The following is a 16,826-nucleotide window of genomic DNA, read 5'->3' on the forward strand; positions in this document are numbered from 1 at the left end:
TGTTGTTGTTGAATAGCTGTTGCACATGAGAAAGTGGGTATGATCTTTCTGGAATGCTTTGGTGCTATTTTTAGAGGCAACGAAAATCAGTGGAAAGAGTACTTAATCTGAAGTCATGAGATTTAAATTCTAATCTTGGCTTTACTGCTTACTTGCTGTCTGAATTTGGATGTCACTTACCCTCTCCGGGATTCAGTTACATGTGAAATGAGAGGAGTTGGACTGAATAACCTTGAAGGTCTCTGCAAGGTCTAAAATGATCCAATCATATGGAAGGTAAGAAGGCTGGAGACTTTGAAAAAAGCCTGAATCTGTAATAATGAGAATCTTATATTTCTTCCCAGGTCACTTTGGGTCTGACTGTGATTTTTCTGCCCAATGCAGCTAAGAAATGTTTTCTAATGAAGAAATCTTTGGAATTGTTTTTATCAACCAGACTTTACTTGGAGTCCTAGGGAATTCACTCCTCTTTTACAAAACTTTACACATTCAATTTTATCCATGGTCGTAAGGGAAAACCTATAGACCTGATTCTCGTCCATTTGTCCCTTATCAATTTCTTGTTAGTACTTTCTAAAGGAATTCCCTGGATAGTTGCACTTCTAGGAATAAGAAATTTCGTTGGTGATATTGGTTGTAAAATTATAATTTATCTGGACAGAGTGTTTCGGGTCCTGTCTCTCTGCAGCATAGGCCTTTTGAGTAGTTTCCAGGCCATCACTATCAGTACAAACATCCCGGTGTGTGCAGCACTCAAAGCAAGGATTCTGAAGTACATCATCCCTTCATTTATCCTCTGTTGGATTCTCAGTTTACTGACAGAAGGAGCTGTTCCTATATTTATAAAACTACACTTCCAAATAGCTCAAGTTTTATGAACAATTGGGATTCAGGGTATTGTGTTTTCAGTGTTTCTACTACAAGTACTTATGGCTTCACACTATGGAAATCCCTTTATGATGCTGTGTGGTGTGTACTCACAAGAGTATATATATCATATTTGTCATGCAAAAACACCACCAGCAAGTCCTTCATATTCATAGTTCTACCTTCTCCTCTAGAATATCCCCGAGATCAGAGCCACCAATACCATCCTTATTCTTGTGTGCAGTTTTATCTCTTTTCACTTACTCAGCTCCATCTTTGTTTTTATATACACATATTCCAAATTAAGTAGTTCCTGGGTGATGAATGTTTCTGCTTTCATGACTGGGTGTTTTCCAAGTTTATACCCCTTTGTGCTGATCAGCAGTATCAACACGGTCCCTAGGACCTGTTTTTTCTCAATAATGGGAAAAAGTACATCTCCATAGATTATGTTGATGTCCAAGAATTTGCTGGATTCTTCTTCCTTGGCCTGATCCTCATTCTAAGCATTTTCAGTTGTAGCAAGGAATTCCCTGTGAAGATCCTAATCTTGACCACCTAAATGGTCATGTGACACTAGTGGACTGCAAAGTGTTAAATGGAAAGAGTCTTACTTCTTTACAAAATTCACTGGCCTCTAAACAGATGTTTGTATTACAGGGCTGAAAATTGATGACTTGAGCTTTGTCATGATTTCCATTTCTTTTATTTAAAGTTTCAAGTATTGTAGCTTATTTTGCCTACATTAAGGTTGCTTATCTCAGTGGCTAAAGTTCCATTTATCCAGAGGTCAAATATCCAAATATTCAAATTTGTTTATTTCTTTTTAAAATTTTCTGTTTCGGTGTTTAGTGGGTCTAAAGTTGCTTTCAGTTTTCTTTTTAGTTGAATGCCCAATTTATGTCTGCCTTTGTTAGGTTAAAATGTTTGGAGACATAAATTTTTCCCTAATGAATGCTTTTGGTGAATCTCAAAAGTTTTGCTGTGCTTATTCATTGTTGTCATTTCCTTTGATGATATAATCTATTATTTCTATGATTTGTTCTTTGATCCACATATTCTTCAATATTTAATTATTTCAAAATAACTAATTTTTATGTAACCTTTCAATGTTTTCAAACAACTTTACATATATTTTCTTACTGGATCCTCACAAAAACCCCTTTAATTAAGTGTTTCTATTATCTCAGTTGTCAAATGAAGAAACTAAGGGTAGAAGTGGTTAAAGGATTTATCTAGTGTCACAGACATAATAAGTTTTTATGCCAGGATTTGGACTATGGCCTTCCTGACCCCAAATCTGTCACTTTTTCTGTTGCTACCTATATACATCACTCTAGTTTCCATTTATATTCAAATTCTTTCTTTAAATGGACCTTATTAGTCATATATTCACTGTAGCATGATGATAAAAAGATTTGTTCAACATTTCTGCTATTCTGTATTTGTTAATGACGTTTTATACCATAACACATGGACAGTTTTTCTAAGGTTGCATGCAAAGCTGGATAATATTTCTACTTCTTTTTATTCTAATTCAGTAACTGTCAGAAAGCCATCATATGTACTATTTGTAAAATGCTATTTATGCCTTTAACTTTCTTTTTTGCCTTTTTGTTAGTTTGTTTAGTTTTGACGGGGTGATATTAATGTCATTCATGCTTTTGGTTCTACTGTCTATTTCTCCCTTCAATTTAGCAAGTTTATGCTGGCTCATACATATATGTTAAGTGCTATTATCACTTCATCATCTCTGATGATTCTATGTTCTTTATATTCTTTTTCTCTTTTAACCATGTTTTTATTTTTTCCATTATTATCTTGTTTGAGATCATTATTGCCATCTCTGCCTTTCTGAATTCAATAGATGTGTAATAAGTTTAATGCCATCCACTCATTTTAACTCTGTACAAATCTTCAAGTTTTAAGTGTGTTTCTTATAAATAGCATAATGTTGAGTTCTGGTTTCTAAATCATTTAATATTTTGTAATTATCAGAGGAGTTTATCCTATTCACATTAATAATTTTTGCAGTCTCACAAAAAATTGTGTTTCAAATTGGATGCTGAGTTCACAGAAGTGAAGATAGTGTGCATAAACAGTAGAAACATTGTAATCCAATATATTTTCTGCTTATTTTCCACTACTTCTACTTTTCCCCTCAAAGTTTTAGACTATACTCCCTCTAAGCAGCTTTAAGCTTTAAGCATTTCCCTCTAAGTAGATTACTAACAATGTAATGATCAATCAGAAAATCATATCTGAAATCAAAATTTAGAATAATATCAGATTACAATCCCACAAGATTTAACTCAGGTAACAACTTTCACTGATCACGCTTAGGGCTAGATACAGTTATTGTTACTTTCCTGTTGTTGCAATAAATTAGCTAGCAAAAAACATTTACTGGGCCTTCCAAAAATCACTCAACATAATTTTCTTTTGCTCATTCCACTTCTTTTCCAGTTTAAATTCATCCTGGTGTAAAATTAACCAATAAAACAATTATATCCTTTAATCTCACATAGATAACAAGTATATGATAGTTTTTAATCAAAAAATTCCTCAAAAATTACAGCAATTAACAGATCAATAGATAGTGATCTCTTAAGGTGTTGTGTATTAATCCCTTGAACAAAATTGAATCCTTAAGATTGGAGTCTGTTAATACTAAGCTGGTTCCAGATGTAATTTTGAAATAACAATCATCCTATGACACTCAAGGGGGTTAGGGATGCAGGATCACTATGAAAGTAAAAAAACTGCATAACTCTAGACCCCACATTAAACCTTCATTTTTAATACTTTTGATAATATTTATTTAACACAAAACAAGTAAAATAGCACACTGCACTTATTAAAAAGTTGCAGTTTCTCTATGAGAGAGAAATTAGTATCTCATGCACTATGCAGAGTCTGCGTACCCACTGAAGTAATTGCAACAACTGCTTCACAAATTTCCTTCAATGAAAATTGCAGGATACAAAGATTACTCTGGGAGAAAACTACATGACTGGGTCTGGATGGTTGACAGGCAAAGAATAGGCATTCCCAAAGAAAGTTCAAAGCCTGTAGTTCTTTCTTTAGCACACTGGAACTTTTAACAAAATTATTGTTTGTAATAAATTTATGAATGTATGTGTATGGTAGTAAATTATTAAATAGATTAATAATATACAGTATTTATGCACTCATGGTTTACTAATTTTTTTTAGCTTTCTTTACATATGCATGTCAACTGTGATTTTCTACAGTACATGGCACATTTCCAAACTTCCCATTTAATTATCAATGGCCAACCCATAAATAACCAGAACTGTGAATGTGAAAACCAAAAATGTTGAGGAATGACAATGTATAATTTTAAGCATAACTCATTAATTTTGTAGTTTATCATATAGATCAATTCTATATTGTAAAAGGGCTCTTGGATTCATCCCCTTTTTGTCGAGGAGTGTTTGTAATGAAGAAGGTGATCCTATTCCCTAAATAAACCAATATACAAATCCTTTTACAGGACTGATAGTATTTTATGACCTTGCTTAAGAAATTTGCCAGACTATACGTAAGAAAATTTTTACAAAGTCTCTTTCCTCACTTTTTTCTTCCATAAAGCTAGTGTTATTCTTCCCTTTTACTAATTAAATGCTCAATAGTTTTAACATTATGACAGAAGTCTCTAATAATTCAATCAATAATTTCACAGTATCCAATTAAAAAGTTAAATTTCTCAATGATTTAATTTAACATCATCTTAAATAGCATTTCTCAAACAATGGTTTCTCAAAAGTTACAATACAAGAAAATTTAAAACACAAGAATAACATTCATAATATCATGAATTTAAATTATGAAAGAAAATTGCTAATAAGATAATGTTAATTTAGTCAAATGCATTTCCAAATCATTTTACAAAGAGAATAATGCATTCTATCACAAGTAGCTTTCAAAATCATAATCCTCATAGTCTGGAAAGGCATTAGTACAAAATGCATTTCATAAAGCACAACAGAAAGAGATAGAAAGAGAAATTCCATTTAAAGTTACAATAGACGTTATAAAATATTTAGGAGTCTACCTGCTGAAACAAACCCAGGAACTATATAAACATAATTCCAAAACACTTTTCACACAAATAAGGTCAGATCTAAATAATTGGAAAAACATCAGTTGCTCATGAGTAGGATGAGCTAATAAAATAAAAATGACAATTCTACCTGAACTTTAGAAATAATTTTACCTAATTAATTCTTAATAACTATTAATTAATTCTGTTTAATTACCTATTACTTAATTCTAATTACCTAATAATTCTACCTAAGCTAATTTACTTGTTCGGTGCCATAACAATCAAACTACCAAAAATTATTTTATAGAGCTAGAAAAAATACTAACAAGATTCATTTGGATGAACAAAAGATCCAGCATATCAAGGGAACTAATGAAAAGAAATGCTGGGGAAGATGGCCTCGCCGTTCCAGATCTTAAATGCAGCAATCACCAAAACTACTTGATACTGGCTAAGAAATAGAATGGTGGATCAGTGCAATAGGTTAGGTATGCAAGACTCAGTAGTCAATGCCTGTAGTAATCTACTATTTGATAAACCCAAAGACCCCAGCTTTGAAGATAAGAACTCACTATTTGACAAAAACTGCTGGGAAACCTGGAAAAGAATGTGACAGAAACTAGGCATAGAACAATATCTTACACCATATACCAAAAGAGAGTCAAAATGGATTCACAATTTTCTTATAAAGGTTGATACCTGGGAGAGTAAGGAATAGTTTACCTTTCAGATCTATGGAGAAAGGAGGAATTTATGACCAAACAGGAGACAGAGAACATTAAGAAATGCAAAATTGATTAGATTAAATTAAAAAGTTTTTGCCAAACAAAACCAATGCAACCAAGATTAGAAGGGAAGCAGAAAGCTGGGAAACAATTTTTACATCCAGTGTCTTTGATAAAGGCCCCATTTCTAAAATATATAAAGAACTGAATCAAATTTATAAGAATACAAGTTATTCCCTAATTGATAAATGGTCAAAGGATAAGAACAGGCAGTTTTCAGATGAAGAAATTAAAGCTATATGTAGTCATATAAAAAATGATTTAAATCACTATTGATAGAGTAATGCAAATTAAAACCACCCTGAGGTAGCACCTCACACCTTTCAGATTGGTTAGTATGACAGAAAAGGAAAGTGATAAATGTTGGAGAAGATGTGGGAAGACTGGAACGCTGACACATTGTTGATGGAGTTGTGAACTGATCCAACCATTCTGGAGAGCAATTTGGAACTATGCCCAAAAGACTATAAAACTGTGCATACCCTTTGATCCAGCAATATCACTTCTAGATCTGTATCCTAAAGAGATCATAAAAATGTGAAAAGGATCCACATGGACAAAAATGTTTATAACAGCTCTTTCTGTGGTGGCAAAGAATTGGGAATTGAGGCAATGTTCATCAAATGGGGAATGGCTGAACAAGTTGTTGTACATGAATGCAATGGAAGACTATTGTACTATATGAAATGATGAGCAAGCAGACTTCAGAAAAACCTGGAAAGACTTGTATGGACTCATGCTGAGTGAAGTGAGCAGAATCAGGAAAGTGTTGTTCACGGTGATGGCCATGTTGTGCAATGACTAACTTTGATAGATTAAGCTCTTCTCAACAATGCAAAGATCTAAGACATCTCCAAGAGTCTCATGATGGAAAATGCTATCTACATCCAAAAAAAGAACTGTGGAGTATGAAGCATATTATTTTCTCTTTTCTTCTGTTTTGTTTTGTTTCCTATTTCTTGAGGTTCCTTCTAGTTCTAATTCTTCCTTACAACATGACTAATGTGAAAATATCTTTAATAGGAATGTATATGTACAGCCTATAACAGATTGCATGCCATCTTGGGGAGGGAGGCAGGGAGGAAGAGGGAGAAAAATTTAAAACTCAAAAGCTTATGGAAGTAATTATTGAAAACTAAAAATAAATTAATAAAAATTTTAAAAATAAAATAAAATAAAACGAAGTTATTGTCCAAACAAAACAAAACACAATGCAACAAAACAAAACACATTTCATTAAAGACCCAACCAGCAAAAAAGCAAAACACATACATGGGCTGAACCTGTATTTTGGATGTTACTACATATCCCTTTAGACTGAGAAACAGAGGTAACAGGAATTGATAATAAGTTCTGACTAATTATGCCAATTGGAAAATGTATCAAAATGAATTCACATAATACAAATGAATCCTATATTAAGTTTATGAGGAAATACACATAAGGGATCACCAGTTTAAATTCACAACTATTATTGTTAGGTCAGTTCAAAATATTTTAAATAAATACTTATTATGTAATGTGATATTAATACCTGTTTGTGGAGCATTTCCCAAGTACAAACATATTTTACTACAAGATAGCTCATTTATTTATTTATTTTTTCTTAGGCAGTTGGGGTTAAGTGACTTGCCCAGGGTCACACAGCTAGTAAGTGTCAAGTGTTTGGTCTGAGGCTGGATTTGAACTCAGGTCCTACTGACTTCAGGGCCAGTGCTCTATCCACTACACCACCTAGCTGCCCCTCAAGACAGGTCATTTGATATGCATTGTTCTCTGTATACAATTTGAAATTAATTACTTAATACATATATATATATATATATATGTTTTCATGCATGGATTAGACCCTCATCAGTCTTTACTCCTCCTAAGTGAAGAATTGGAATTAATTGGAGTTCTAAAAATTAGAGTTGAAAATTAATTGGAATATTTTAAAGAAAACAGCAAGATCAAATGATTACATATGTAATTTTAAAGGTCTTAAAATTCTGCCTTCTGTGGTATTTTAAAAATTTAGTTTTTTTATTTTTCATTTGGTATTTGAATCTCCTAAATAAATCAGCACAATTTTCCCGACTTACATTGCAGAAAGGTAAATGATAATGAAGTCAGTGCCGATTTAGACAGACACTCTTAACCCTAGCTTTCACATCTATTTTAGTAAATATTAGAACTTTAACCAGAAAGGCTCATTTTACATGACAGATTTTTTTTTTCACAAGTCAGATCCACAGAGATTTTTAAAGATTCTTCAGCCTGTTGTTGTCAGTATTTATATCAGGTGCAGGGCTTAGAAAAATATACAAATAGAAAGGGGTATGTAAGAACTTAAATTTTCAAGTTAATTGTGGGTTCCTAATTTGATACTCTTTTCATAGCTTTGTGGTTAATAAATCAGAACCAAAATTAGCTGGTTTTCATCGCATGAACTTAGTTTTTGGAGAACTGATATATTTATGAAGATGTACTAACTTGTATTGAGATCTGTTTTGTAAAAGATTTTAGTAGGAACATCTAAGAATCTACAAGTGGCATGAAAGCAGAGAAGCAAATCTACTGAAGAGGAGCCCCCTTGCCTTCTCCTGGAGCCTGCCTGGGCTGACCGAGGAGGAAGAAGTGGAAGAGAAGAGGAAAAGTCGGCTCTGCTCCCAGCAGGTGTGCGTGGACAGGCCGGCCCTGCCGCCTAAGGAGGCAAGCTTCAGAACTGTTTCTCTCCATCACAGCACTGCCCGTGTCTGTCTCCTGAGACTGGAGACACCCCCATCCCCCCCAACCCCCTGCCTGGGCCATCGAGGCTGCCAAGCTGGGCCAGAGGCCAAGCAGAACCAGATCCTGAAGGCAGGACCTCAGGCAGGACTCTTTCTGCACAAACGCTCCCTCTGCACCAGAGAGCCGCAGCAAACACCTGCTGCCTCAGTTTCCCTAGTGGTGTAAATGAACATTATCTGGTTACAGTCTAAGGTGTCTGGCTCCTTTGCTGGGAGCCTGGGGGGGGGAGTTGTACAAAATAAATAGGAGCTTCTTCAAAACCAAAAAAAGAGCCCTCTTCAGAGCTGCCTTGAGAATGAGACCTATTCTAGAATGTGCAAGATAAGATGGAACTGAAAACCAGACAGTTGCTCAGGACCTCTAAGATGAAATGCGATGATTAAATATGGACATTGGGAGTGAGTTACCAGGGTACTTGATGTTAGCTTTGTTGCTAAGTATTATTGTATTACTTTGGCTTTTGTTACATCATATTTATGTTTGCTGAGTTTTCTTAGTTACCTTGACACATGTAAATCTCCCTTCTAAATTTAGTCCCTGGCTTTAGATATTCTTACTATGACTTGTGTTATGTTCAGTCTATCTCGGTGTTCTTACATTTCTATTTTTTCATTCTTACATTAACTGTTTAGGAAAATTGTACACAATGACGTCCCTCGGGTAATCTCTGGTGGAGTCCCTATTCTTGGTTCACTTGGCAGAGAAACAACCTGTTATCTACCCTTGGTGAATGGGCCCTTGTTGCCCTCTATCTTTCTATTCTTTTTAGACTTTGCATTAGTTGCTGTGTTAAAGCCTATTCTGGCTTGCCCTCAAGAAGCATATGTCCTTGCACCCTATTAGTAGTTATTATGTTAGAGATCTTATGGAACAGGCTTATAGATACATGATTAAAGGGAGGAACTGAGATTAAAACTGATCCTGTATAATTTTCTTATTGATCCTACTCACAGTTAATCGATTTTATCTTATAACTACCTAAGTCATGGTTTCCTGGCTCTGAACTTAGTTCAGAATTCAGCTGGCCTATAATAGCTTATGTTTAGACATCAGTTTTTTGTTTCTTTGTTTTGTTTTTGATTTTTGCTGATCACTGTTCTATTCTTGCCTCAAGAAATTCTGCTAACCTTGGGGAATGTGGCTTGCCATAAGGGAGTTGGGCCTAATATCTTTATACCAACAAGCTATCCTTCAAAGATGTCTGATCAGTTATCCAAAGAAGTCTGCCTCACTATTTTGTAGGTGGAATCAAACAGTGAATACTTCTTAGTCACAGAAGGAAAGAAGGAGTCTTATTGCTAACTCTTATTCCCAACATCTGACCAGTCATACTGCTCTCTACGTCTTAGCTATGTAACTAATCATGTTTTCCTCAAACCTATGATGTCAGCTATTCTGTTCTGTTCTTTGTTCTGCATTCCCCAAAAATCTATGAAAGGGAAGCTGTCCTTCTGTTCAGGATCTTTGGTTGGAAACTGAGGCATCCATTGACCATCTTATTTCCAAGATTCATGCCATTTGAATAAAATGTTACCTTGCTTAGAGAAACATGCCTTAGTTTACCTTTTTGTGATGCTATTCTTGGAAACAATGCTTCTCCCTGTTTTTTTGTTTTGGTGAGTAATTGGGGTTAAGTTATTTGCCCAGGGTCACACAGCTAGTAAGTATCAAGTGTCTGAGGCCGCATTTGAACTCAGGTCCTCCTGATTCCAAGGCTGCAGCTTTATCCACCATGCCACCTAGCTGCCCCTAGCAATGCTTCTCTAAAGGCACAACAAGTTCATGGTCACTTTTTTTAGCTACCACATTACTCAGCTGTAGCATTTTCAGCTCACAACCCAGTTAAATGCCCAGATCATTTTCAGAAAATGACTGATATCAATGTATCCTCCAACTTATATGTATGGAATTATTTTTTTATCTTCAAACAAGACTTTTACATTTACCTCTATTGATTTTCACCTTGCTAGATTCAGTTTGGTTCTCAAGTCTAACAAGATACATTTTTATCTAGACTCTGCCATCCATTTTGTTGGCTATCCCTCCTATTACTGTGTCATCTGTAACTTTGATGAGTGTGCTATTTATGCCTGTATCTAAGACATTGATAAAAATGTTAAGTAGCACAAGGCCAATTTCAGATCTGCTCATTAGAGACCTTCTGCCATATTGATGTTGAATTGTTGAATTAACAATTGCTCTTTGAGGCTGACCATCCAATCAGTTCTGAATCCTGATTGAATTATCATCTAATCTATTCTTCTCCATCTTCTCCAGAACATTATTAGATACTCTATTATAAGCTTTTTCTAAAATACAGAGAAACTGTATCCATAGCATTCCCATCAACTACTAGTATAATAATCTGTTCTAAAATGGAAATCTGTTTAGTCTGGCACAATCTTTCTTGATGAAACCATTTTAGTTCTTTGTAATTACACCTTCATATTTTGGATATTCTCAAATGATGATCTTTTTAAGGATCCATTCTAGAATTTTCCCAGGAATCAAATCCAAGCTCCCTGGCCCACTGTTTGCAGACTCTATTCTCTTCCCTTTGTTGAAAATCTGAGCTACTTTTGTTCTTATTCCATATTGTGGTGCTTCTCCCCTTTTCTGTGGATATATTTTCAGCCAGAATCCCAGTTCTTTTGCTCTGCAATATATAGTGTTCCAAGACCTGTGGTCTTTTAGTGACACTGCTGCTAGGTTTTGTGTGATTCTAATTGTGGCACTGCCATATTTAAAGTTTTTTTTTTCTTTTGTTGCTCATAATATTTTATCCTTCAGCTGGGGGTTTCAGAATTTGACTATAATATTCCTATGGGTTTTCCTCATAGGATCTCTTTCATGTGGTAATCAGTGGATTTTTTTTCAATTTCTACTTTCCCCTTTTATTCTAATTCTTCTAATAACTTTCAGTTATTAGTGATGGTAGCTTAGCATCATATCTTACAAATAGTTTAGGTCCCATGCATGGATGACTTGAATTCGTCAAGGCTGCCTAGGTAGTCACTTGTTATCTCTTCACTTATTTTGTATATCAACTGCCTATTATTAATTTGCTTTCTATCATTTCCTACATGAAAAACATTCTCCTTTGAGAGAAATAACAGAGCAAAAAGAATTGAATAGCTTTGCCCTCTCTCTTATGTCAGTTGTTTTTGACTCATTTCCCTTTCAAAACAAAGGTCATATCCCTTTTCTGTGTTCCCATTTTTACCTCCCAAGGAGCATACTTTTTTTTGTTCTGGTTTTCACTCTCCAGTCTGACTTAATTTCAAGCTTTGGCATTCCTGATGTCATTTTATAGAACTTTGTAATGTTCTTATATTAATTTTTGTTATGACAATAATAGTTATAATAAGCATCTCTTTAGCACTTTAAAGTATGCAAAAAGCTTCACCAATATTTTATTTTATCATCATAACAACCCTGGTATGTAGCTGTGTCTGTTTCTTCTTCTCATTTCCATCTGCTGCATGTTTATTTTTTAAAAATATATAACTAATTATTTATTTTTAGTTTTCAACATTCACTTCCATAAGATTTTGGGTTCAAAATTTTCTCCCCCTTCTTCTCCTCCCCTTTCCTCAAGATGGCATGCAATCTGATATAGGCTCTACTTATATATTTATGTTAAACATATTTTCACATTAGCCATGATGTAAAGAAGAATTGAACTATTGGGAAGAACCATGAGAAAGAAGAAATAAAACAAAACAATAGAAGAAAAGGAGAACAAATAGTATGCTTCCATCTGCATTCAGACTCGAAAGTTCTTATTTTGGAAATGGATAGAATTTTCCTTCATGAATCTTTTGGAGTTGTCATAGTTCTTTGCATTTCTGAGAAGGGCTAAGTCTATCAATGTTGGTCATTGCACAATGTGGCTGCTACTGTGTACAATGTTCTCTTGGTTCTGCTAATTTCACTTAGCATCAGTTCATATAAATCTTTCCAGATTTTTCTAAAGTATACCTGCTCATCATGTCTTAAAGCACATTAGTACTCCATTACATTCGTATACAACAACTTGTTCAGCCATTCCCCAATTGATGGACATCGACTCAATTTCCAATTCTTTGCCACCACAAAAAGAGGTACTATAAATCTTTTTTTTTTTTACATGTGGGTCCTTTTCCCATTCTTATGATCTCTTTTGGATATAGAACTAGAAGTGATATTGCTGGTCAAAGGGTACGCATAGTTTATAGCCCTTTGGGCATAGTTCCAAATGATTCTACAAAATGGTTGGATCAGTTCACAACTCCAACAATGCATTAGTCTTCCAATTTTCCCACATCTTCTCCAACATTTATTATTTTCCTGTTTTGTCATGTTAGTCAATCTGATAGGTGTGAGGTGGTACCTGAGAGTTGTTTTGATTTACGTATCTCTAATCAATAGTGATTTAGCACATTTTTTCATATGACTATAGATAGCTTTAATTTCTTCATCTGAAAACTGCCTATGCATATACTTGGACCATTTATCAATCGGGGAATGACTTATATTTTTATGAATTTGACTTAGTTCTCTATATATTTTAGAAATGAAGCCTTTATCAGAGACAAGCTGCAAAAATTGTTTCCCAGCTTTCTGTTTCCCTTCTAATCTTGGTTACATTGGCTTTCTGCAAAAAAATTTTAATTTAATGTAATCAAAATTATCCATTTTGCATTTCATAATGTTCTCTATCTCTTGTTTGGTCATAAATTTTTCCCTTCTCCGTAGATCTGACAGGTAAACTATTCCTTGCTCTCTTAGTTTGATTATAGTATGAGTTTATATCTAAATCATGTATCCGTTTTGACTTTATTTTGGTATATGGTATAAGATGTTGCTCTGTGCCTAGCTTCTGCCATGCTACAGTTTTCTCTGAAATTTTTGTTGAATAGTGAGTTCTTATCCCAGAAGTTGTAGTCTTTGGATTTATCAAATAGTAGATTGCTATAGTCAATGACTGTTGTGTCTTGTGCACCTAACGTGTACCACTGATAAAATGGGAAAAGGACCCACATGTAAAAAATCATTTATAGTATCTCTTTTTGTGATGGCAAAGAATTGGAAATTGAGTCGATGTCCATCAATTGGAGAATGGCTGAACAAGATGTTGTATATGAATGTAATGGAATACTATTGCGCTTTAAGAAGGGCTTATTTAGCCAGTACCAAGTTTTGATTATTTCTGTTTCATAACACAATTTAAGATCTGGCATGGCTAGGCCACCTTCCATTGCATTTCTTTTCATTAATTCTCTTGATATTCTGGACATTTTGTTCTTCCAGATGAATTTTGTTATTGTTCTCTCTATAAAAAGATTTTTGGTAGTTTTGGTAGTTTTATTGGTATGAAACTGAATAAGTAATCTAATTTAGGTAGAATTACCATTTTTATTATATTAGCTTGACCTACTCATGAGCAACTGATATTCTTCCAATTCTTTAGATCTGATTTTATTTGTATGAAAAGTGTTTTGTAATTGTATTCATCTGGTTTCTGGGTTTGTTTCAGCAGGTAGACTCCAAATATTTTATAATGTCTACAGTAACTTTAAATGGAATTTCTCTTTCTATCTCTTGCTGTTGGGCTTTGTTAGTAATATATAGAAATGCTGATGATTTATGTGGGTTAATTTTATTTCCTGCAATTTACTAAATTTGTTTATTATTTCAAGTAATTTTTTACTTTATTCTCTAGGATTCTGTAAGCATACCATCATAGCATCTGCAAAGAGTGTTAGCTTTGTTTCTTCTTTACCTATTCTAATTCCTTCAATTTCTTTTTCTTCTTTTATTGCTAAAGCTAATGTTTCTAATACAATATTGAATAACAGTGGTGATAATAAACACCCTTGTTTCACCTCCAATCTTATTGGAAATGCTTCCAGCTTATCCCCATTACATATAATGCTTGCTGATCATTTTATATGGATACTACCCATCATTTTAAGGAAGACTCCATTTATTCCTACACTCTCTAGTGCTTTTAATAGGAATGGGTGGTGTATTTTGTCAAATGTTTTCTGCATCTATTGAGATAATCATATGATTTCTGTTAGTTTTGTTGTTGATATGGTCAATTGTGCTTGTAGTTTTCCTAATATAGAACCAGCCCTGCATTTCTGGTGTAAATCCTACCTGGTCATAGAGTATTATCCTTGAGATAAGTTGCTTTAATCTCTTTGCTAATGTTTTATTTAAAATTTTTGCATCTATATTCATTAGCAAAATTGGTCTGTAATTTTCTTTCTCTGTTTTGGTTCTTCATGGTTTAGGTATCAGCACCATATTTGTATCATAAAAAGAATTTGTTAGTACTCCTTCTTCGCCTATTTTCCCCAAAATAGTTTATATAGTATTGGAATTAATTTTTCTTTAAATGTTTGACAGAATTCACTTGGAAATCTGTCTGTCCATGGAGATTTTTTTCTTCAGAAGTTCATTGATGGCTTGTTCAGTTTCTTTTTCTGAAATAGGGTTATTTAAGTATTTTATTTTCTCTTCTGTTAATCTGGGCAATTTATATTAGTGTAAATATTCATCCATTTCAATAAGATTGTCAAATTCTCTGGCAAACAGGCAAAATAGTTCCTAATTATTGTTTTGATTTCCTCTTCATTGGTGGTGAATTCACCCTTTTCATTTTTGTTGCTGGTGATTCCGTTTTCTTCTTTCTTTTTTTTAAATCAAATTAGCCAAAGGTTTATCTATTTTGTTGTTTTTTTTTCATAAAAGCAGCTGTTAGTTTTATTTATTAGTTCAATAGTTTTCTTAATTTCAATTTTATTTACCTCTGCTTTGATTTTCAGTATTTCTAATTTGGTATTTAATTGGGGATTTTAATTTTTTTCTTTTTCTAGCTTTCTTAGTCGCATGCCCAATTCATTGATCTCCTCTTTCTCTATTTTATTCATGTAAGCATTTAGAGATTTAAAAATTCTCCTAAGAACCACTTTTACTGCATCCCATAAGTTTTGGTCTTTTGTCTCATTGTCATTCTGTTGGATGAAGTTATTGATTGTTTCTGATTTGTTGTTTGATACACTCATTCTTTAGTATTATATTATTTCATTTCCAATTAATTTTTATTCTATCTTTCCATGACCCTTTATTACATGTAGTTTTTACTGCATCATGAGCTGAGAAAAGCATGCATTTAATATTTCTACCTTTCTGCATTGGATTATGAGGGTTTTATGCCCTAATACATGGTCAATTTTTGTGTAGGTGCTGAGAAAAAGGGGCAACCAGGTGGCACAGTGGATAGAGCACTGGCCCTGGAGTCAGGAGGACCTGAGGTCAAATTGGGTATCAGACCAGACACTTAACACTTACTAGCTGTGTGACCCTGGGCAAGTCACTTAACCCAATTGCCTTGCCAAAAAAAGAACACCCTTCCATTTTCCTTCTCCTTTCCCTTTCTACTTCTTACAAAGTAAGTTAGATTTCTATACTTAAATGATTATGTTATTCCCTCTTTGAGCCAAATCTGATGAGAGTAAGGTTCAAACAATGGTTACCTCTCTCCCTTCTTTCACTCTATTGTAACCCATTTTTGTACCTTCTCATGTGATTGTAATTTAACCTGGTCTGCCTTCTCCTTATGTCTTTTCCCAGAACAATCCTGTTTCACCACTTAATTAGATTTTTTTAATCATTGCATCAAAGTCAACTTATACCCAGGCCATCTGTCTATGTATACCCCCTTTAAATGTAATAATCATAATAATACAGTTTCAAGAATTACAAGTGTCATCTTCTCTTGTAGGGATGTAAACAGTTTGCCCTTATTAATAACATTTTGGTGTTTTTTTCTTTCCTGTTACCCTTTTATGCCTCTCTTGAGTCTTGCATTTGAAGATTAAATTTTCTGTTGGGTTCTGGTCTTTTCTTCAGGAAGGTTTGGAAGTCTCCTATTTTATTGAATGTCCATCTCCTCCTCTGAAAGATTATGCTCAATTTCAATGGGTAGTTAATCCTTGGTTGTAATCCAAGTTCCATTGTCTTAAGGAATATCGTATTCCATGCCCTCTGATATTTTAACATAGAAGCTGCAAGGTCTGCATAATCCTGACTATGGTTCTATGATATTTAAATTGTTTCTTTTTAACTGCTTGCAGTATTTTCTCTTTGATCTGGTACTTTGGCAATTTGGCTACAATATTCCTTGGTGTTTTCAATTTGGGATCTCTTTCAGGAGGTGTTTGGGGGATTCTTTCAATGACTATTTTACCTTCTGGTTCTAGGACCTCAGGGCACTTTTCTTTGATGATTTCCTGAAAGATGCTGTCTATGCTCTTTGTTTTTATCATGGTTTTCAGGTAAAC

At 34.0% G+C, this 16,826-nt stretch overlaps 1 pseudogene; it reads left to right on the top strand.

Moving 5' to 3' along the window:
• The first annotated feature begins 391 nt into the window (after positions 1-391).
• LOC110201829 (vomeronasal type-1 receptor 4-like) lies at positions 392-8,658 on the top strand (annotated as a pseudogene).
• The last annotated feature ends 8,168 nt before the right edge of the window (positions 8,659-16,826 follow it).

The sequence above is a fragment of the Phascolarctos cinereus genome, unplaced genomic scaffold (assembly GCF_003287225.1).
Source record: "Phascolarctos cinereus isolate Bilbo 61053 unplaced genomic scaffold, phaCin_HiC Scaffold_5;HRSCAF=322, whole genome shotgun sequence".
Lineage (NCBI taxonomy): Eukaryota > Metazoa > Chordata > Mammalia > Diprotodontia > Phascolarctidae > Phascolarctos > Phascolarctos cinereus.